Raw genomic sequence first — 23,966 nt, 5'->3', positions numbered from 1 at the left:
TTTATAGGCTCTCTACTCCTCTCCAGGGCTTTCAGATCTATACTTCCTGGAATGTTATTTTGTTGTAGCTTGCTAATATTGGCCATGGAGGCATGTGGCCAGCACAGGGAAGAGTCAGAATTCCAAGGTATTATGCCATCAGCAACCACACATAAGTATCTGGGATCTTGAAGGCTTCCCATATGTGCCACTCAATGTCCCCCTGTTGAGTATAGTAAAGCCTTTGTTTTCCCAGTCAAGACCTATGTTTTTCTTTTGCTCCAATAAGTCCACTGAGTTCTGCCTGCTAGTTCATATCTCTGACCTTTCAGCCAGATACACTGTAACCTTCCCTCAGCCTGAAGCCTGAGCCAAAACTTGACCTTGCTGCCACTAAGGAGATTACCTAGGGTGGAGCCTTCCTCCCTAGATCACTCTATTGTTCAGCCACTGTTGCTGATCCTCTTCAAGATACTGCTACATGCTCAGAGGCCCCGGAGCTATTCCGGAGACTACACACCTGCAGCTGGTTCCAGATTCCAAGGATGAATTGGCGGAAATGGGCCTTTTATAAGCACAGTCATCATTAAACATTTGAACTTTGAATAGACTAGCATGTCTTGGTTCCATTACTTCTCGACCCACCTAGGTTCCCTCTTTTCTTTCAGCTCCAGGTTGCCTTTCAGGCTCAAACCTGGACATGAGAGCTGTAGGCCAGCCCCAACAATTTGGCATACCAACTCGGGACTTGGGAATGGCAGAAGACACTGGAAGAAACACTGCTTGTATGGAACTCCACAGATAGGAAAGAATTAGAAAATTTGTACAGGGGCATGGAGAAGCAACAGGCAAAAGGTTGCTAAGGTGCAGTAAGATCTGAGCTGAAACAGCACTGACCCGCATTGGACCGCTCAGGTTCAGCAGTGATATCAGGATCTAGGAACGCAGTAGGCAGTCGGCCGCAGCTTTCAGAAGCTGCTTTTTAGGTGAGAGAAATAAAAGGGTTCAAATTAAATAATATGGCGGATGGCCACAGTCGGGAACTGCATCAGGCAGGAGGAAAATGGATTTTGAAACTCTCCCAGAGGCAGAGAGAAATGTTGGGGGATGCCCTGCCTTTTTCTCTCTATCCCTTACAGCAGAAGTTCTCTGCTCACTTTGTGTTGTCTAACATCTAATGTCTGGTGCACCGGTCTGTTCACGTGTTCAATTCATGTGTGTTCATGTCTAGTCATCTGAATGACTGAATGTTCTGTGCTTCATGTTGGAAAATAAAGGTGGCTAAAACTTTATCTGCCAGTTAAGCAAGAGAATGGCCACATGCTTTAGCCAGGATCAGGCACAGCAGGAGGGCCCCAGTTGGAAAAACAGGTTTTTTTGTTTTTATTTTTAGATATTTTCCTCATTTACATTTCCAATGCTATCCCAAAAGTCCCCCATACCCCCCCTCCCCTACCCACCCACTACCACTTTTTGGCCCTGGCGGTCCCCTGTACTGGGGCATATAAACTTTGCAAGTGCAATGGGCCTCTCTTTCCACTAATGGCTGACTAGGCCATCTTTTGATACACATACAGCTAAAGTCAAGAGCTCCAGGGTACTGGTTAGTTCATAACGTTGTTACACCCATAGGGTTGCAGATCCCTTTAGCTCCTTGGGTATTTTCTCTAGCTCCTCCATTGGTGCCCTGTGACCCATCCAATAGCTGACTGTGAGCATCCACTACTGTGTTTGCTAGGCCCCAGCATAGTCTCACAAGAGACAACTATATCAGGGTCCTTTCAGCAAAATCTTGCTAGTGTATGCAATGGTGTCAGCATTTGGAAGCTGAATAAGGGATGGATCCCCGGATATGGCAGTCTCTAGATGGTCCATCCTTTTGTCTCAGCTCCAAACTTTGTCTCTGTAACTCCTCCCATGGGTGTTTTGTTCCCAATTCTAAGAAGGGGCAAAGTGTCTACACTTTGTTCTTCGTTCTTTTTGAGTTTCATGTGTTTCGCAAATTGTATTTTATATCTTGGGTATTCTAAGTTTCTGGGCTAATATCCACTTATCAGTGAGTACATATTGTGTGAGTTCTTTTGTGATTGGGTTACCTCACTCAGGATGATGCCCTCCAGGTCCATCCATTTGACTAGGAATTTCATAAATTCATTTTTTTAATAGCTGAGTAGTACTCCATTGTGTAAATGTACCACATTTTTTGTATCCATTCCTCTGTTGAGGGGCATCTGGGTTCTTTCCAGCTTCTGGGTATTATAAATAAGGCTGCTATGAACATAGTGGAGCACACATCTTTCTTACTAGTTGGAACATCGTCTGGATATATGCCCAGGAGAGGTATTGCAGGATCCTCCAGTAGTACCATATCCAATTTTCTGAGGAACCGCCAGACTGATTTCCAGAGTGGTTGCACAAGCCTGCAATTCCACCAACAATGGAGGAGTGTTCCTCTTTCTCCACATCCTTGCCAGCATCTGTTGTAACCTGAATTCTTGATCTTAGCCATTGTGACTGGTGTGAGATGGAATCTGAGGATTGTTTTGATTTGCATTTCCCTGATGATTAAGGATGCTGAACATTTTTTTCAGGTGTTTCTTAGCCATTCGGTATTCCTCAGGTGAGAATTCTTTGTTTAGCTCTGAGCCCCATTTTTCAATGGGGTTATTTGATTTTCTGGAGTCTACCTTCTTGAGTTCTTTATATGTTTTGGATATTAGTCCCCTATCTGATTTAGGATAGGTAAAGATCCTTTCCCAATCTCTTGGTAGCCTTTTTGTCTTATTCACAGTGTCTTTTGCCTTACAGAAGCTTTGCAGTTTCATGAGGTCCCATTTGTTGATTCTCAATCTTACAGCACAAGCCATTGCTGTTCTATTCCACAATATTTCCCCTGTGCCAATATCTTCGAGGTTTTTCCCCACTTTATCCTCTATAAATTTTAGTGTCTCTGGTTTTATGTGGAACTCCTTGATCCACTTAGATTTGACCTTAGTACAAGGAGATAGGAATGGATCAATTTGCATTCTTCTACATGATAACCACCAGTTGTGCCAACACCAATTGTTGAAAGTGCTGTCTTTTTTTCCATTGGATGGTTTTAGCTCCCTTGTCAAAGATCAAGTGACCATAGGTGTGTGGGTTCATTTCTGGGTCTTCAATTCTATTCCATTGGTCTACTTGTCTGTCGCTATACCAGTACCAATGCAGTTTTTATCACAATTGCTCTGTAGTAAAGCTTTAGGTCAGGAAGGTGATTCCACCAGAGGTTCTTTTATCCTTGAGAAGAGTTTTTGATATCCTAGGTTTTTTGTTATTCCAGATGAATTTGCAGATTGATCTTTCTAATTCGTTGAAGAATTGAGTTGGAAATTTGATGGGGATTGCATTGAATCTGTAGATTGCTTTCAGCAAGATAGCCATTTTTATAATGTTGATCCTGCCAATCCATGAGCTTGGGAGATCTTTCCATCTTCTGAGATCTTCGTTAATTTCTTTATTCAGAGATTGAAGTTCTTATCATACAGATATTTCACTTCCTGAGTTAGAGTCACGCCAAGGTATTTTATATTATTTGTGACTATTGAGAAGGGTGTTGTTTCGCTAATTTTTTTCTCAGCCTGTTTATTCTTTGTGTAGAGAAAAGCTATTGACTTGTTTGAGTTAATTTTATATCCAGCTACTTCACAGAAGCTGTTTATCAGGTTTAGGAGTTCTCTGGTGGAATTTTTAGGGTCACTTCTATATACTATCATATCATCTCCAAAAAGTGATAATTTGAATTCTTCTTTTCCAATTTGTATACCCTTGAGCTCCTTTTGTTGTTGAATTGCTCTGGCTAGGACTTCAAGTATAATGTGGAATAGGTAGGGAGAAACTGGGCAGCCTTGTCTAGTCCCTGATTTAGTGGGATTGCTTCCAGCTTCTCACCATTTACTTTGATGTTGGCTACTGGTTTGCTGTAGTTTGCTTTTATCATGTTTAGGTATGGGCCTTGAATTCCTGATCTTTCCAAGACTTTTATCATGAATGGGTGTTGGATTTTGTCAAATGCTTTCTCCTCATCTAACCAGATGATCATGTGGTTTTTGGCTTTTAGTTTGTTTATACAATGGATTACGTTGATGGATTTCTGTATATTAAACCATCCCTGCATCACTGGAATAAAACCTATTTGGTCAGGACGGATGATTGTTTTAATGTGTTCTTGGATTCGAATAGCGAGAATTTTATTGAGTATTATTGCATCGATATTCAAAAGGGAAATTGGTCTGAAGTTCTCTATCTTTGTTGGATCTTTCTGTGGTTTAGGTATCAGAGTAATTGTGGCTTCATATAATGAGTTGGGTAGAGTACCTTCTACTTCTATTTTGTGGAATAGTTTGTGAAGAACTGGAATTAGTTCTTCTTTGAAGGTCTGATAGAGCTCTGCACTAAACCCATCTAGTCCTGGGCTTTTTTTTGGTTGGGAGACTATTAATGACTGCTTCTATTTCTTTAGGGGATATGGGACTGTTTAGATCGTTAACTTGATCCTGAGTTAACTTTGGTACCTGGTATCTGTCTAGAAATTTGTCCATTTCATTCAGGTTTTCCAGTTTTGTTGAGTATAGCCTTTTGTAGAAGGATCTGATGGTGTTTTGGATTTCTTAAGGATCTGTTGTTATGTCTTCCTTTTCATTTCTGATTTTGTTAATTAGGATGCTGTCCCTGTGCCCTCTAGTGAGTCTGGCTAAGGGTTTATCTATCTTGTTGATTTTCTCAAAGAACCAGCTCCTCATTTGGTTGATTCTTTGAATAGTTCTTCTTGTTTTCACTTGGTTGATTTCGCCCCTGAGTTTGATTATTTCCTGTCGTCTACTCCTCTTCGGTGAATTTGCTTCCTTTTTTTCTATAGCTTTTAGATGTGTTGTCAAGCTGCTAGTGTGTGCTCTCTCTAGTTTCTTTTTGGAGGCACTCAGAGCTATGAGTTTCCCTCTTAGAAATACTTTCATAGTGTCCCATAAGTTTGGGTATGTTGTGGCTTCATTTTCATTAAACTCTAAAAAGTCTTTAATTTCTTTATTTATTCCTTCCTTGCCCAAGGTATCATTGAGAAGAGTGTTGTTCATTTTCCAGGTGAATATTGGATTTCCATTATTTATGTTGTTATTGAAGATCAACCTTAGTCCATGGTGGTCTGATAGGATGCATGGGACGATTTTTATATTTTTGTATCTGTTGAGGCCTCTTTGTCACCAATTATATGGTTAATTTTGGAGAAGGTACCATGAGGTGCTGAGAAGAAGGTATATCCTTTTGTTTTAGGATAAAATGTTCTGTAGATATTTGTTAAGTCCATTTTATTTCATCACTTCTGTTAATTTCACTGTGTCCCTGTTTAGTTTCTGTTTCCACAATCTGTCCATTGATGGAAGTGGTGTGTTGAAGTCTCCCACTATTATTGTGTGAGGTGCAATATGTGCTTTGAGCTTTACTAAAGTTTCTTTAATGAATGTCGCTGCCCTTGCATTTGCAGAATAGATATTCAGAATTGAGAGTTCCTCTTGGAGGATTTTACCGTTGATGAGTATGAAGTGTCCTTCCTTGTCTTTTTTGAGAACTTTGGGTTGGAAGTCGATTTTATTCGATATTAGAAGGGCTCTCCAGCTTGTTTCTTCAGACCATTTGCTTGGAAAATTGTTTTCCAGCCTTTCACTCTGAGGTAGAGTCTGTCTTTATCCCTGAGATGGGTTTCCTGTAGGCAGCAGAATGTTGGGTCCTGTTTGTGTAGCCAGTCTGTCAGTCTATGTCTTTTTATTGGGGAATTGAATCCATTGATATTAAGAGATATTAAGCAAAAGTAATTGTTGCTTCCTATTATCTTTGTTGTTAGAGTTGACATTCTGTTTTTGTGGCTGTCTTCTTTTTGGTTTGTTGAGGGATTACTTTCTTGCTTTTTCTAGGGCGTGGTTTCCGTCCTTGTATTGGTTTTTTTCTGTTATCCTTTGAAGGGCTGGATTTGTGGAAAGATAATGTGTGAATTTGGTTTTGTCATGGAATACTTTTGTTTCTCCATCTATGGTAAAATTGAGAGTTTTGCTGGGTATAGTAGCCTGGGCTGGCATTTGTGTTCTCTTAGTGTCTGTATAACATCAGTCCAGGATCTTCTGGCTTTCATAGTCTCTGGTGAAAAGTCTGGTGTAATTCTGATAGGCCTTCCTTTATATGTTACTTGACCTTTCTCCCTTACTGCTTTTAATATTCTATCTTTATTTAGTGCATTTGTTGTTCTGATTATTATGTATAGGGAGGAATTTCTTTTCTGGTCCAGTCTATTTGGAGTTCTGTAGGCTTCTTGTATGTTCATGGGCATGTCTTTCTTTAGGTTTGGGAAGTTTTCTTCTATAATTTTGTTGAAGATATTTGCTGGCCCTTTAAGTTGAAAATCTTCATTCTCATCTACTCCTATTATCCGTAGGTTTGGTCTTCTCATTGTGTCCTGGATTTCCTGGATATTTTGAGTTAGGATCTTTTTGCATATTGTTTTTTCTTTGATTGTTGTGCTGGAAAAACTGTTTTTTAAGAAAGGGAGTCTTCACCCTCTTGGTTTGGGGGCGAAAAAGCTGATAGATGTTTTTTTCCTAAGAAATTCTCTGTAATCATCATATTGTGTTTAGCTAATGACAAAGTGCTTTTTATTTTATAATTATAGTTAGAAAAATTAAAATTCTCTGGTTGGTCTAAGTGTAGCCGTTTCATTTGTTTTTTTACTGGTAATGTGCACCTCGTGTCTTCACAAGAGTATCAGCTCATAAGTTATTGGTTAGGATTAAATAATTCTTACATTGGTAACAGAAGGTTAGCCTTAAATTGGCAACTCAGGCGTCTTTCAAGCGCGTGTCATAAAGCAGGCCAAAAAAACTAGGCCTCTTAGGGATACTTCTAGTTGAGATAATATTTTATGTAATTCTTATCCTAGAAACTAGACTTATAAGAGATATGATTCAGAACAATGTCTCTTTAATAAAGCATTAAATTTTGCACTGTCATGCATTCATAGGTATAAATTAGCAGCCAAACTTCGTAACATGATAGTAATGCCTCTAACATTTATTCTAAGGTGATAAATTGTTTCGAAATTGGGTTTTGCTTTCCCAAAGTTGTAGTTATGGTCAAATATTGCAAAAGAAACTTAAACTTTCTAAAATCTGTCCTCATGGCAAGAGGAACAAAGCTCAGAGCAGCCTCTGGGGGGGGGGGGGCTTGTGTGACTTTCTTTTGTCTTGCAAACGGTGTGTCTGGGGAGGTTCTTGAAACTTGCCTCTCCTTGCCTCCAGGGGAATTTTCTTTTAGCTGAAAGAACACTGTTACAGATCTATCCTATCCAGATGTTGTTCTAATTAAAGTTCTAATTCAACGTTTATAAAAGATAAATCAGACTGTATAATTTATAAAGGCATTACAATCTGGCTTGCCTACTTCATGTAAAGTTATTATAGGTTTAAAGTTTTGCTTTTTCCTTTGCATCTTAATAATTGTAAAGGGTTTGCTTCTACTGAACTGGTAATCACTGGAAAATTTTGCCTCTAGGTATGGCTAATATAGCTCTACATTATGTAAGAAGAATTTTTATTGTTTCTGTTTCTATACAAGAAGCTAAGAGTTTGAATCTTTCAGTGTATATTGTTTTCTAAGTGGAAAGTATTTTATTAGTTAATGTCTCTCAAGGGAAATTTACTTTAAATCCTTGTTCTCACACAAGGAACTTTTAAGTTCTGGGGAGTAGCTGTTGCTCCAGAAAAGATTCAGAGGCAATATCTTTTTAATACTTGGGGTTTTAGTTTACTACAGAAGGCTTTGCAGAAAATAAAGAAAGCTTTTATAATTATTATTAATTATAATCAATGGTATTTAAATATTAGCTGTGCCCATAGCAATTCTTTGGCTAGAGAAAAAACATTATTGTAAAGTCATTTTTCTTTTCCTCCCAGCTGACCATTGGCCCATGTGGAGCCAGCCGGCTGCTGGCTGCTGTGGGACGGGTCCTTGGGGCACACAGCTTTCCCTGAACGTGATGACACGGGAGGCCACTGGAAAGCGGGCACCTTTGTAGCAAACTCAGGGGAGGGCTGCGCTCGCCATTGCCCTTATGAGCCTCCGCCTGTCCCTGCCGGGGTAGCCGTATTTTTCCCGCTAAGACTCAGGGTGCTCTGCCACCCTTGCATGGGCTTTCTGGCCTACAACAGATTGGGCCGCCTTCAGCCTCTTTTGCCTAAGAGAAAGGCTGGAGGTGGGCAAGGCCGAGTTGGCAATCACCTCAAAGCACAGTTTTAACATCCTATTAAAACTACTGTGGTGCTAATAAAGAATTGTAAGATATATTCATGTATTTTGGAAAACCTATAACAAAAATTGTGTCTTAAGAACCTGACTAAGTGTCTGTCCCATGTTCAAAACAGCGATTAAATTGGTTATTACAGAATATTAATAATTGACCTATTGCATGCCATCATTTTAAATAATAATAGATAAGTTAAAATTGTTTTTATGCATGCTTTTGTATCTTCTATAAATTCATGCATGCATGCATCCCAGTTACTGTGTTTAAAAACAACCCCTCTATGGGAAATAAGTAGATGTGAATTAGATCTCATGCTTATTCTTTTGAGTTTCCCCCTGCTTCAACACAATGAAACCTTAATTTGTATATTAATAGTCAATATTATATCTCAGAGATCACAATTGCTTAAGATTGTTTGTCCCTTGGATGCTATTAATTCTCAAATTTGCAATTGCTTATGCATATACAACTCATAAGAAAAAATGCTGTTCTTGTGTTTACTGATGTCTCCTCTAATGGGTGAGTTGGATTTCTTATAAATAATCAACAGGCAATCATGAAGACTCCTGTCCTCTCAGCTCAAGTAGCAGAATTAACAGCAGTACTTAATGTCTTTCAGTCTGTGCATGAGGTTTTTAATATTTCTACTGATAGTTTATATGTTGCACAATCCCTTATTGGAGACCTGTGGTACACTTAACTTTAATATGCCAGCAGGATCCCTGTTTTCACAATTGCAAAACATCATTCTTGACTGAAAACACCCGTTCTATATTGGCTACATACGATTTTATTCTGGTCTTCCTGGACCATTAGCTGAAGGCAATGATTGCATCCACAGAGCTCTAATAGGAGAAGCCGTAATTTCAGGTCCTGTTGCTTTTGCCAAATGTGATCATGAAAAATTTCATCTCTCTAGCCATACCTTAAACCTTCGACATAAGATCACTAAGGAGCAGGCAAGAATGATTGTAAAACAATGTCCTAAATGTATTACATTATTTCCAGTGCCACATTTAGGAGTTAATCCACAAGGTCTTATGCCTAATCATATTTGGCAAATAAATGTAACTCATTATGCAGGATTTGGAAAATTAAAATATATACATGTCTGTACTGATACTTGTTTAGGATTTCTTTTTGCTTCTCTGCATATTGGAGAAGCCTCCAAAATGTAATTGATCATTGCCTACAAGCCTTTAATGCCATGGGATTGCCTAAACTTATTAAGACAGATAATAGGCCATCCTATTCTAGCAAAATTTTTCTCTGATGGTCTCAGTTTCTTAAAAGAGAAGGTTTTGGGAAGACAGGTAAGAACTATAGTGATTTGTGGGTTGCCATTACTGTTGGCATTTGGTCTAGGCTCTTCCTACAGTTACTTGGAAACAGCCAGGTGTGTCTGACTCAGTATAGAAGGAGCTGCTTACCCCCTCCTCACTCTCTTGTTCTCTTCTCTTACCCTCTTACCTCTTACCCTTCTCCCCACTCAATACACATGCTCATGACTGACCTCTACTCCTCGTCTCTTTCTCCTTCTCTCCCTGTCACACTCTCTCCCTCTCCCCCATCTCTCTTTCTCTGCTTTTCAATCATCTCCTCTCACCATGCCCTGAATAAATTTGATTCTATACTATATAGTCATGGGGCTGGTACCTCAGGGGGAAGGGATGCCTTAACAAGGGTCTGCAGAGGCACCCCCTTCCCACACCCCACACTGCACCTCTACCAAACACATCCCTAGCTTCTTATCTTTTTATAAATACAATTACTTCCTGTTGCATACCTTGATGATGACCAGGAATGACTTATGGAAGAAATAATTTATTGGAATTTATCATCCCAAAGGATTAGAGTCTATAATGCTGGAGAACCAAGACAGCAAGCAGCAGACCTGACAACATCTGAGCTATCTCAATAGGGAGCAGAGAAAGCAGGATAAATGGGGCAAGGCTACAAACTTTCAAAACCCACACACCATGACTTACTTCACGCTTCAAGGCTCCATAGTCTAAGGTTCCATGACCTCCCTGAGTAGTACCACCCACTGGAGATGAAGTATTTAAATACATAAGATTATGGGGACAGTTAATCCAAACTGCCACAAATGTAAGTCATTTCAAGCCTTCACTGCAGTTTCAGGAGGGATGTTTAAAACTGTGCGGGTGACTAATAGGTTTTTTCTACCTGTGAAATAAACCAATGCAAGCCAAACTAAAAGATAGAAAAGAGCAGATTTATTTGGGGACAGCTCTCAGGCAGGTCACCAGTTCCAAGGAATAAGGCCAGGGAAATCACTGGGCAGACAGTGTCCTGTTCTCCAGTCTCCACAGTCTCTGGCCCATGGCGACAAGAACGACTTGGACACCAAGTCAGGTTCATGCAATGGCTTCTTTACTTGTGGCTTTTTCCTTTACAGCTCTTCCCTAGCAACTTCTTCTACTACCTCCGTCCTTCTCACAGCAAGGGCTAAACTCTTATTACAACAGCTTCTCTTACCACTACTCATGGTGGCTAAAACAAAACTCCTATTACAACAGCTTCTCTTACTACTACTTCTACTCACTGCAAGGGCTAAAACAACTCCTATTATAACAGCTTCTCTTACTACTTCTATAATCACGGCAAGGGCTAAAACTATATTCGTGCCAACTCACCTCCTTCTAGCTCCACCCCACCTCATCCAATCAGAATTCACACATGCTCCAGGCACGAGCTCAGGTCGTTCACAGATAGGCTGACAGGTCCTGATCATGAGGAGCAGTCCAGCCTGGCAGGCAGCCTATGCATGCAGCCTCACTGCGCATGCTCGGGCAAGGCAGTAAACAAGTGGGTTTCATGGGGCCTGCGGCCATACCCACTTCCCACATCTGCCCCTTTTTGTTTTATTAGCAGCTCTGGGATCAGCATCTGTCTTAGGCTGCCCCCATCCATGCCACATCCTTACCTATCATGAGAGTGATGAACTCACTTTTGCCATCCTGTTTTAGGTTGGTATGCACACGTGAGGGTCTTACCCATCATTGATTACTGATCCAGCATGTTGAGCCAACATTGGGGGATGTTCCTGCTTCCAAGGCTGCCGTAGCCTGCACTAAGGCTCGTTTATCAGCCCTGTGCCACCTTCGCATACATGCCATCCACCACAGCATTCCTCCACACACAACAGTCAGCAGGAGCACTCAAAAGGCCATCCCTCCCCAATTTTTAAAGAATTCCACAGTTCCCTGGATGATCTCCAGCCATTACTTTGCAGTTGCAATCTCCACACGGGTATTGTTCACAGCAACAATTGATGCTCGCAATTCCTTCATCTTTGTGTCAAGATCATGACTCCAATTTCCTAGCCACATTTCACCAATTGCATGCGACAGATTTGCAGCTCTGGAAAAATTCTGATACTGAACAGAGGTTACACACATTTCTGCCATTTGAGTAATGCAGGAAGCAAATACTAACTACTCCAAAATATTCATCTGTTCCCGAAACCAATCCACTCTTTGTTTAACCATAAGGATACCAGCTTTCATATTTATATTCCAGTGGAGCCGAAGCCCCGATTTCCTCTTTTCAGTCCCCTTGAAGGGAAGCTAGCATGGTGACTAGGCAAAAGCAAAATTTGAGCAATTCTATCTCTTGGGGAAATGGCAGACACCCCTCTTGGGGAGGAAACCATGATCTTATTTTTGTGAACACCTTGTTACTTTCAAAACACAGAAGTACATAAAGAAAAACCTTTTATTCAAACTTGGCTATATTCTGTTCTATACTCCCATACCACACTGCCTTCTGTTCCCTGCCTGTTCACTAAATATCTTTTCCATATCTTTTCAATGCTTACTGAAATACAGATTTTATAGACATAAATTTGTAACAAATTTACATAGAGCATACGTATACATACCTAAGAACTTTTAGTGTTTTTATCTTACACAAAACAATGGTCCCTTTCATAGTGTTGTTTTCCTTCTAATACTATTGGCTAGTCCTCCCATCTACTATATAAGACCATCTTTTCTCTTTTTACCGATGTCCCTGTCAGTACTGGGACGGCCCCTGCAACAGTGGGCACATTTTTCCAGACTTTTGCATGAAGACTACACTTTCCCCTTTTGTCTCCCTCATCTTTATAGGGGGGAGGATAAGGCATCAGAGGGGCTGATGGTTCGGGTGGCCTACCATGCCTCAACCTCCAGCAGAACATCCGTCCCGTCACTGTCACTGGTAGACCCTTCAGAGCTAGATTCCTTCTTCTCTTTCATATCTTTGGTTTGTTGTCTAAGCTGTTTAGGTTTTCGGTGGCTAGCCTGAGAAGCAATCTCAGCATTGTACTTTCCAGTAGCGTCCCTCAAGCACGCCCTGACCAAGTTCCAGATGACTAACATTTTTACTTTCATTTTAGTTGCAGTTGAACCCATGTTGTTTAAATTCCCTCCATCTCTATATCTGAGATCCTTAGTGCTCCATCCCCTTTTTTCTGGAGAACCTATCAGGCCTAGGTTTTCTTTAGTTGCTGAAATTCCCTTCGTCTCCATTGCTGAGAACCTTAATGCTTAGTCCCTTTTTTTCCCGGGAACCTTACCTTCGTCTCTATTCCTGAGAACCTTAATGCTTCATCTCTATTCCTGAGACCCTTAATGCTTTGTCCCTTTTTCTCAGGAACCTTACCTTCGTCTTTATACCTGAGAACCTTAATGCTTCGTCCCTTTTTTTTCTGGGAACCTCACCTTCATCTCTATACCTGAGAACCTTAATGCTTCATCCCTTTTTTCCCGGGAACCTTGCCTTCGTCTCTATACCTGAGAACCTTAATCTTTGGTCCCTTTTTTCCCCAGGAACCTTACCTTCGTCTCTATACCTGAGAACCTTAAAGCTTCATCCCTTTTTTCCTGGGAACCTTACCTTTGTCTATATTTCTGAGATCCTTAATGTTTCGTCCCTTTTCCCCCCGGGAACCTTACTTTTGTCTTTATACCTGAGAACCTTAAAGCTTTGTCCCTTTTTTTCCTGTGAACCTATCTGATTTTCTCCTTCATGAAGAGAGACAATCACTTCAAACCTCTCCAAAAATTAACTGAGCTTAGATACACCAACCTTCCACCAATGTGTTGCTCTCTCTAGCAGAATAAGTTTACTTTTTCAACCACTTTCTGGTGATTTAATTATAATTCCTTGCTGGGTTTGGTGACTTGTCTACCTACATTCTTTAGCCATTTCCACTGGCCATATGTCTGCTAGGTACTGAAATGGACTATAGTAGTCCTTTCTCAAGTCTCTGATGTTACCTGTCCGTACTATCTATGCAAGTCCTATTTTTAAAATGTAAAGCTGCCTGGTCTATAATTTAGATCACTTTGGACATTTGCCTCTGCTCTGCTCTGCCTCTCCTGTCTGGCCTTGATACACCTATCCTATCTATTTGACATGTCTACTAAAATCTGAATGCCCTCCATTTGGAAACTGCATTTTCCTTCGCCCTTTACAAGATGGCATCACTCTGATCTCTCATTTTCAAGTATCAAAAGTTCCACAGACTCTTATAGTCTAACTAAAGAGGTTCTAAACTGGCCACTTATCTAAACTTTCCTTACCGCTGTTCACTAAAGTTTCCTTACCACTGTTTACTAAAGTTTCCTTACCGCTGTTTACCAAAATTTCCCTACTGCTGTTTACCAAAGTTTCCCTACCACTGCTCTTACCAAAATTTTCCTACTGCTGTTTACCAAAGTTTTCCTACCGCTGTTTACCAAAGTTTTTTCACTTATTGTTGCCGACAGATGCGATGAGTTCCCTGTTCCCCATATGGGCCACCATTTGTTACAGGTCCTTCCAGCTGGCAGCCACATGAACGACACAGACACCAAGTCATGTTCACACAATGGCTTCTTTACTTGTGGCTTTTTCCTTTACAGCTCTCTTTCCTAGCAGCTTCTTCTACTACCTCCATCCTTCTCGAAGCAAGGGCTAAACTTCTATTACATCAGCTTCTCTTACTACTACTTCTACTCACGGTATGGGCTAAAACAACTCCTATTACAACAGCTTCTCTTACTACTTCTCTACTCACGACAAGGGCTAAAACTATTTGTACCTACTCACCTCCTTCTAGCTCCACCCCACCTCATCCAATCAGAATTCACACATGCTCCAGGCACGAGCTCAGGTAGTTCACAGATAGGCTGATAGGTCCCAATCACGAGGAACAGTCCAGCCTGACAGGCAGCCCATGCATGCAGCCTCACTGCGCATGCTCCGGCAAGGTAGTAAACAAGTGGGTTTAACAGACAGGGGTAGGGCACAAATACAAGGAGAGAGAATAGCAGAGAGAAAGAGAGAGAGAGAGAGAGAGAGAGAGAGAGAGAGAGAGAGAGAGAGAGACAGGGAGAGACAGAGAGAGACAGAGACAGAGACAGAGAGAGAAAGAGAGAGAAGATAGACCAAAATGTGGCCTGGATTACATAGGATAGAGCCTCTGGGGGAAGGGAAGCTCAGCCTCTAGGCTGGAAAGTTCAAGTCAGAAGAAGAGGGAGGGGAGTATGCCAGATACACCTTGCCACACATAGGGACTGTGGGATGCTCAAAGAACAAGGAGGCCAAGACTGCTTTGATTGCTTTGATATGTTAAATAGGCACCACAGCTGCTTGTCTTGGGTCTGAAACCCAACATTGATCAACATTAACCCTTTCCCACCTTTTGAGAATGCATTGAGGCCTTGTTGACGCTGGCTCACACTGAAAACATTTCAATAAATAACATTGAGGTCTGGGAGGAAAGGTTGTATTTGCTTTACACTCCCATATTGTTGTTGATCACCAAAAGGAAGGCAGGACAGGAACCCAAACCTGGTAGGAACCTGGAAACAGGAGTTGATGTAGAGGCAATGAAGAGATGCTGCTTACTGGGTTGCCCCACCACTGCCTTCATGGCTTATTGAGCCTACTTTCTTAAAGAGCCCAGGACCACCAGTCCAGGGACGGCCCCACCCACAAATGGCTGGCTTCTCGCCAACCAATCAGCATTTAAGAAAATGCTTTACAGCTGGAGTGTATGGAGGCATTTTCTCAATTGGCCCTGTAGTATTTTTTGTACTGGTTATCATAATCGTGAATTGCATTCTCCAAAGTGTTACCAATTGTCAGATGAAAATGCTAGAATCACTGTGTTAGGTCCAAAATCACTGCACTGAAACCAACACTGACATATGCAACAGGCAAGAGTGTTTTTCAAGATAGGAAGAAGTCTGCATGCAGGGTGTCAGCCACTTATTAAAATGGCAATCCCAGGCTAAGGTCCGAACTCTTGTGTGGAAAACTAGAGGAATTTTAGCAAGGGCTAGGTAATCTAAAACTTATTGGTTGGGTCCAAGGAAATTACATGGATTAGTTTCTGGTTGGCTTCTCTGTTAGTTTTACTATACTTGTTGAGGCCATGTGGAAATTCCAGGAGTCAAATCAGTTCCCCGATGCTCCCAGAGCCATCAATGATTAACAGCCCATTGTTGCGATCTGCCTTTCTAGGAAACTGAAACTTTATTTCCAAAGTTTTTGGTTTTTCTTTTTCCCCAGGGAACTGCTCAGCTGCCACTCAACAACATTATTGAAGACTGTCAAAGATTTGACAGGGACACATAAGTCAAGGAGTAAATGAGGAACCTGCCTAACTCCATTTTGAAGGCAGGAAACCTGTAGTGTTAAAAATAACTCCGACTCTGTTTCCTGGAGCCTGATCTACCTATCCCATGACCTTAATTTGTTTTGGTTGCCTTCCCTAACCTCCCTGAATTATGAAATGACCTCACTGTTTTCTTATTTGTTTGATTGATTTGTTTTGTTTCTCCTTTAGAGATTTGTCCTTACTGCTTCACTGTCTTATATAAACTTTGTAACGACTCTGGAGTTTATTCTCTCTCTCTCTCTCTCTCTCTCTCTCTCTCTCTGCCCATGTTTCAAATTTTCTTGCTTTTTCTCTCTCTCTCCCTCCTCTTAGCAACTTTTCTTGCCTTGATCCTTGGTGCCATTGAATCTGCCCAAGAGGACCTTTCCAATAAACATGAATGTATATATTTCAAAATCTGGCCTGAGTTGGCTTATTTCACTGGCAGGGAAATAACGTATCACATTTAACCTAAGGCATTCGCCCAGCCCATCCTTATTCATAGCTGGCTTCAGAATAAACTCTCTTTTATCCCCTTTGAGGTGACAGCAGAATTTTTTGTGTCAACAGGTCTAAAGCTTCCAAAGTCTTCAAGGCTATTGTAACCGATATTACTGCAAACTCACAAGAGATGGCCACTCACACATTCATACCAAGTGTAAAGCCAATTGAAAGTCTTTATTCCAGGAATCTGGAACCACACCCAAGTGTTGGGTACCTAGTTGTGGCACTGAGTGTCTAGAACGTGGAGTTTTTAAAGACTGAATCCACATCCTGGCATCTCAGGCACAGGGGCTTTGAAGAAGTAAGCAGTTTGAAGCAGATTTTATCAGAAGGAACCAAGATCCATTAGTCAGTGGGGGAGGTGGGGTTGGGGGAGTGGGGATGGGGGTGTTGTTTCACACAAACCAGCAGTTTTACTAAAGGGTAATAAGTTAGCTAGACCATTCTAACCTTTGATTCCTAGAATAAATCAAAGTAGTTTTCAATGGCTTCTCCATTAAGGAGATCAGATTCTAGTTAAACCTGAAAATGGCCTTACTGAGGGTATAAGATGGAGGGACCTCAGCACTGTCTTGCCTGATCACACAGATGGATAGAGATACAGAGCAAGGGTTTTCAGAACTAAAATGGACTGACATTTGTAAAGTGATAACTCACATAAATAACAAGGAAACGAGTATATGAAAATGGCCATGAGGCTGTGAAAGGAAGGATCTAGTGCTTATGATTGGCCAGGACCCAGCACCAAGCACCAACACATTATTCACATAAAAGGCTCCTGCGAAGATGCTTCCCCATGGCTGCTGAACCTCAGACTGATACACACTGTCAGGTAACTTGGGGAGAAGAAGATCACTACCACAATTTGGAGCCAAATTTGAAACAAAATTGATTTTTATTAGGTGCATATGATAACTGGGTAGTGACTGTTTTACAAGTTTTATAAAAGGAAATATTAAACCACGGATGTGTTTGGTGGAGGCTCTGTATGGTGTGGGGAAAGCAGATGCTTCTGCTGGCCCATGCTGAGTGAGGCATCCCTTCCCTTGAGGTAGCATCCGAATAATGATATAGTGCAGAATAAAGTTTTTTTAGTGCATGGAGAGTTGAATTGAGGGAGGAGAGACAGAGAAAAGCAAAGCCAGAGAGAGGGGGGAGAGAAGTATAGGCTAGCTGTGAGATGTAGAAAGATGGGAAGGGAACAGGGAGAGAAGTGACATAAGGGTAGGAGAGGAAGAGTGCAAGAGAAGAGAATGAGGAGGGGCCAAGCAGCCCCTTTCTAGATAACTGTGGGGCAGAGCCTAGAAGAAATATGCTCGCACTGCCCATATCCCTGGATAGCTCTTCTAGAGCAGTGCAGGGGTGGGGCTGCTCCTTACCCAAATCAGGCTTGGGCCTACTCTACTCCACAGAGATAAAAGCCAACTCATGATAAAGCCAGTAAGACTTCTGTTTCCGGACCATAGAACTGTCTTCTTAGAAATCATGTGATGGGCATTCTGACAATCTACCTGATCCAATTGGAAACCCCCTGACACAATGCAGGACTTCCTAAGCGATCCCTTTTCTACCCTGCCCCTAACTGAAGCTGTATAATCTACCCCTCTATTTCAAAAAAGGAAGTGTCTTTTTAGAACAGTCTTCAGAATCATTTATACCCACTATCCCTGCAACACCCTGCTCTCAGCTCTTCTGCAGCCTGATACCGCAGCCCATGGGGAAGGGTAAGTGGCATTTGGAGAAAATACTGTTAGTTAACATGAAACCTTTGCTGTATGAGTGTAGGTGGTGAGGGAGGAATATGTTACCTGGCTACTTAACAGAGGTCATTCATTCTCTGAAGAGGGGAATGGGCTTGGCTAACATTTGACCTATTCAGTGTGACAGTAGTCAGGCTTCTGCCAAGTTGGTAGGCAGGAGAGAGGGAGTATTTTTGTCTTGCATGTAGACTTCTCTGCAGAGGGCCTGGCTTCTCTAAAACAAGCCTGGCAACATCTGGTACCTCTAACTCTAAGATTATTTAAGTACACTGTTGCCCTCTCCCTTAAGAGTTAATTTATGTGGTCAGTAATATGGGCAGGAGTCCACCACTAAGGGAAGCTAGATCCCCAACAGCGGTGCTGGGTGGAAACTGGAGGACTCATGAGAACTCCTCGGTTAAGATTTTAAAAAAAACTGTGCACTGCACAGTTGTCCTTTTCCTCCAAAGAGAAGGTGATGGCCCCATTGTCATCTCGGAGTAGGGATACCATTGGCCAAGGAGCCCAGTAATGGAGTCAGAAGAGCAGAACAGCAATAGGTCTGGTATACTGAACAGAACTATCCATATTCAGATGGAAGGACTGTCACCTGGGGTCCCAGCCATTAACCCTCCAGCTCTTAATCACCAAAAATTATCTCGGAAGATGCTTGAATACAGAGGAAACAGAAGATTCACAGGAAAAGGGACTCTATGACACTGCTTTTATGGTGGAGTATGAATTGGTGGTGACTTAGATGTTCAGAAATTATGTATGACCTGTAAGTGGCTTCACCCATTCTCTGAAAAACTGCCCCATAACCACATTGGATGGTGAAAATTGGAGGGATTGTCACTTGGATCTTTCATTGATGCCCTATGTTTGTTTGGAGGGGTTTGGTGTCAGCTGCTCTTTGCTTTACAGATACTTGGTCACATAGCCAATGCCTAGGGCCACATGTGAAGGAAGTATAGAGAAAACTTTTCTTGTTTGCTCTCTTCCTCCTACCACTGTTCTGGGTTATGCAGTGTTGGAGGCAAACAGTTTGCTTCCTTGAATGATTATAAATGATTATTTTTAATGGTGCTAAGGTAGAGGCCATGGAGGGTAAACAGCCTTCCCTGCTTACGTGGATGTGCTCAGCTTCACTGATGCTGTGGTCCATTTTGAGAATCAGTTGTCCTCTGAGCATGCCTATTCTTTTGCTGTAGTGTCATCTCAAGATGATTTTCAGCTCAGGTCTTTATCTCTGCCCAGCACCCACAGCTCCATACATCACCCAAACACATCAGACACTGCTTAGTAACTTCTATCCCAGTTATCAGTTCTTTTCTCACGACTCTCACTTTGTGGATGCAGGAGCCTATTGGGGGATTGCTCACGTGATCCAGTCTCCAAGTATTTGTTAGCTGTTTGCCTACTTATAGGAAGGAGGGCCATTGGCTCTGAGCCACTGCAAACCATACCTTCTATTTAGAAAGAGGGAAAATCCAGGTGGGAGTAGCAGAAGCAGCAGTAGCTGGAGCACACCTTTCATACCTGTGTGTTTGAGCCAGCCTGGTCTACTGACCAACTTCTAGGACAGCCAAAGGTACACTGAGTAACTCTGTTTCAAAAACAAAAACCAAACCAAACCAATTAACAGCAACAATAACAACAACAAAAACATAGAACAAACAAAAACAAAAACCAGGGAAGGGCTGAGCAAGTTGTCTCCTTCCCTTGCTTTCTGATTGGCAAGCACAAGTCAACTGTGGCCCTCAGTCCTCCTACACCATGGTCCCTCCCAAACTGAGTGGACCTCCCTCCCCAACTGCTATAAATCTGGCTTGACCAAGTTACTAAAAATTTTTGCAAACTCTTAAACAATAAACCTGATGTCCAGGAGAAAGTAAGTATAGAAACCCCGCGCTTTTCAGGATGCCAGCTGGGAGGAGCTGAGAGAAAGTAAAGTATTTATTTCAGTCCACTTCTGACAGATCTTACCACTGTTCCTGAAACCTGGTCAGAGCAGAAGTAAGGACTGGTGTCAGGAGGGAGCTGCTAGGTGGCAAAGGGATGAGAGGCCCCAGTGGTAGAAGTTCCATACTCTAAGAGGTCTCAGCTCTCAGATACCCCTATACTTCTTGTTACATCTGTATTGTGGGAAGCCTCATGGTGAGCCTCAGCTTTGAGCTGGACTCTGAGAAGTTCAGTGCTCTGTCATGTGCCAATTCCCAGGACCCTGATCTACAGGTGTAGGGTGGGACCAGTCAGAACAGCCATCCATTTCTGGAGGACCTAGTACCTACTTACATTCCCACTCACCACTTCAGCATACATTTGGTATTTTTGTCTTCCTAATATGGTGACTTGTGGGGCAATGAGCTATGCACAGACAGCCTGGTCTCCAGTAGAACGTAGGTCTTGAAACCCTGTAGGACCTGGTGTGTGGTAATTTCCACCTACATGGAACAGAAAGCATTCAATCATGTTTCCTGGACCCCTGGCTCCTGTTGCAGTTACCACCCCTGCAACCCCCACAGGAGAGATATGTGGATTATAGTCACTTAGACAATATCCCAAGCTTCTGGCATTCTGACTAGACTCCTCCCCACCGTTACCTAGGTAACAAGCTCACTATAAGAGGGACTGTTTAGCCCCTCCATGCTCTCTTAAGCTTTCACCTTACTTACTCTTAAGCTTTTCTGCGCCCCCCCCCCCCGCAGTGGCTGTCTCTCTAATACCTCTTGGGGGTGGGGTGCATGTCTCTCCTTATGGATGGCTACCTGAGACAGCAGTACTGAGCATATGTGAACAACTGTAGCCCTGGGTTCACTTTTGCTTTTGGTGAAGGTGACTGGGTAGTAATGTCCTTGCTTTGTCTAAACGGCTGGCAACTGTGTAGAAGTAAAGATATCGGAGAGGAGGTGTCTGGGCTAAGAAGGACATGATCTATCCCTCATCTATTGTCTTCTTTCTCAGTTCATGGGCTGGAGTGTTATGAATGCTTGGGTGTCTCATCTAGAACTAAATGTCCACGAACTCAATGCCTCAACATTAATGATTTCTGTGTTACTCAGTTGGGATTCATGACTACAGGTAAGTACCCTGTGGCCTATGTAAATATGGGTGAAGTTGGCTTTGGAGAAAATGCCGGGTCTGGGGACTTGTTTTGGACAATGGTTCCCTTTCCTGCAAGTAGATCTTTCCTGGGGTTGGAGTAGGACTCTTGCATACTGAGTGCTGTTGGGGTCCAGCGATGTGCTGGGATTGGATTATAAAGCAGGGCTGTCCATTGGCCCGCATGGTATTCACCATCCTGCTCTGCTGCCACTGCAGTTATTTCATGCTCCTGCCTGTACTTTATGTCTAGAGTCTCACTGGCCCATAGACCGAACAGGAGAGTTAGAAGCATCTAGTGAGTCTTTGCATATAACGAATGAATCTGGAGCTTAGGCTGAAGGAATGACTTAGGAATGTTAATAGAAAAGAGACCTTAGGACATATCAGATCCTCCAAACTGTCAGATTCCAGGCATATGTGCAGATAGACAAGGCAGTAGCAGTCCTGCCATGCTGTCCAGTTTCCTGTTTGGGACCACAGCCTGCCTGAGTCCTGGAGTAGGTCTCCTAGATATAACTGCCTGGGGAACTGCAAGAGTCTGAGTAGCTGGTTGCTTTTTCTGCTGTGCCACTGTGAGATCTTACAGTGCTGTTTCTGTGTGTGTGTGTGTGTGTGTGTGTGTGTCTATAAATGTGGGTGCACCCATATGAATGGTCTGTAATGTAATTCATGTAAATCTCAGAGGACAATCTTAACACAAATTCCTTAGGCAGAGTCTACTTTTTTATGGAAATAAGTTTTGGATCCCCTGGAACTGCAATTTCACATAGTTGTAAACCACCATGTGTGTCTGGAAACCAAATCCTGGGCTTCTGTAAGAAGAACAAGTGCTGGTAACTGCTGACCTACGTCTCCTATCCCAACCACCTTGTTTTTTGAGACAAGATCTTTCACTGAGACCTAGGATTTGCCAAGTATGCTGGGGATGGAGTTGAGGCAGGTAGCAGAGAGTTCCTAGGACCTCCTGATCCCCCTCCCCGTTATAGAGATCATATCCAGTACTCACGATCTCCTTATATCCCACTGCCTGATGCCCCTGAACTCCCCCAGCATAGAGATCCTAACCAGCACTCCCATGTTTGGCTGGATCTTTATGTTTGCTGGTGAATGAACTTGGGTCCTCTTGATTCCATGTGGCCAGCACTTCACTGACTGAGATGCTTCCTCAGCACATTGCCTGTAAGAGCACATATGTACATATGTGTGAATGTCATGCTCTTGGAAGGTACAAGTGTATGAGACCCAGAAGTTGATGGGAATCTTCTGTGACAACTATTTATTTCCTGGGGAAGTGTCTCACACTGAACCACAAGCTTCCAAGTTGAGCAGGTTTAGCCAGTGAACTTGCTTTGGGGATCTCCATCTTTGTGTCCTGAGCACAGAGATACAAGTAGGACACCATTCCAGAACATCTTTTGATGTACTTTAGTGTTGGGACCTGGGGGCTCATGCTTGTGCACACAAGCACTTTATCCACCACTCCTCCATACTAGCCCATGGTCTTGATATTTGATTTATTTGTCATTTGAGACAGGGTCTCAGTCTAGCCCCAAGATAGCTTAGAAGCCCCCATGTACCCCAGTTTGGGATTGAACTCATAAAAATCCTCCTGCCTCAGTCTTCCAAGTTCTGAGATTACAAATCTGAGCTAGCATGTCTACCTTCAACATGCCTTAGAGACAAGTCTGGGCAATCCAGGCCTGGTGGCATGTGGCCCAGATTTGGGGAAGCTATGTTGTTCCTGCATGAAAAGTAAGTGTCACTCCTTAATTTCTTTCAGGCGGTCTCAAATTTCCAGTAAAGTTCAGTCAGTGCCTTCCCTTCTGCCCTCCTGATTTTGAAAATAGCATCATCACCCAGGATACTTTTGTCATCTGGAAGACTATCTGTTGCCAAGAAGACCTCTGCAATTGAGTAGTAATTCTCACTTTAGGCAGCACCTAAACAATGGCAGGGGTGCTTCCATCCAGCATGGGCTCAGTTCTCCAGCAGACCATGCTGTGGTGGTCCTTTCAATAACCCCAAACCTAAACCCTTTCTCTTTAATACTCATTTGCAGCCACTGCTTACTGGAGCCATCTAGTGATAATTTGTCAGTTATAGAAGCTCTGAGGTAGGGTAGTGTGTGGAAAACCTTGTTTCAACTTTATAGCCCCTGTTGAGTAGGTGCTCCACTCCTCTCTATGGCTTTCAGATCTGTACTTCCTGGAACGTTGTTTTGTTGTGCTTGCTGCTTTTTCCCTGGAGGCATTTAGCCAGCACAGGGAAGCATCAGAAATCCAAGGTATTATTTCATCACCATCTATGCAGAAATGTCTGGGTCCAGCAGGCTTCCCACATGTGTAGCCCGATGTCCCCCTTCTGAGTCCAATAAACTGTTGTTCTCCCAGCAAAGATCTCCATTTTTCTCTTGCTAATATGAATCTACTGCGTCCTGCCTGCCAGTTCACATCTCTGCCAATTCAGCTCACCACACTATCTAGATAATGTTAGCCAGCTCAGGGTAGGGAACAACATGGTTTGGATGAGCTGATGCTGGGAGAATAGAGAGGGTTCCCCCATGTCCAAAGAGCACTTGCTTGTGGTGGGGAAGCACAGGAGATGAGCCCTCAATGGTGGGTTGGAGCTGCCCTGTCAGAGACTTTTTGTCTAGACTTTGAAG

At 42.5% G+C, this 23,966-nt stretch overlaps 1 long non-coding RNA gene across 4 annotated transcripts in view; it reads left to right on the top strand.

Moving 5' to 3' along the window:
• Gm28114 overlaps positions 1 to 23,693 on the top strand; it is a 44,264-nt gene extending 20,571 nt beyond the window's left edge. Inside the window, exons 1-3 of one of the 4 annotated variants that reach the window (XR_384195.4) lie at positions 18,126 to 18,184; positions 21,164 to 21,280; positions 23,085 to 23,693. This is a non-coding gene — a long non-coding RNA (predicted gene 28114). Of the gene's footprint in view, positions 1 to 18,125; positions 18,185 to 20,838; positions 21,281 to 23,084 lie in introns of those variants that run through there. The other 3 variants (XR_384196.4, XR_875430.3, XR_003951661.1) reach the window with 3 other exon arrangements.
• The last annotated feature ends 273 nt before the right edge of the window (positions 23,694 to 23,966 follow it).

Source organism: Mus musculus, chromosome 15 (genome assembly GCF_000001635.26).
Source record: "Mus musculus strain C57BL/6J chromosome 15, GRCm38.p6 C57BL/6J".
Lineage (NCBI taxonomy): Eukaryota > Metazoa > Chordata > Mammalia > Rodentia > Muridae > Mus > Mus musculus.
Note: the sequence above shows the minus strand (reverse complement) of the source record. Positions and strands in the feature narration are given on the sequence as shown.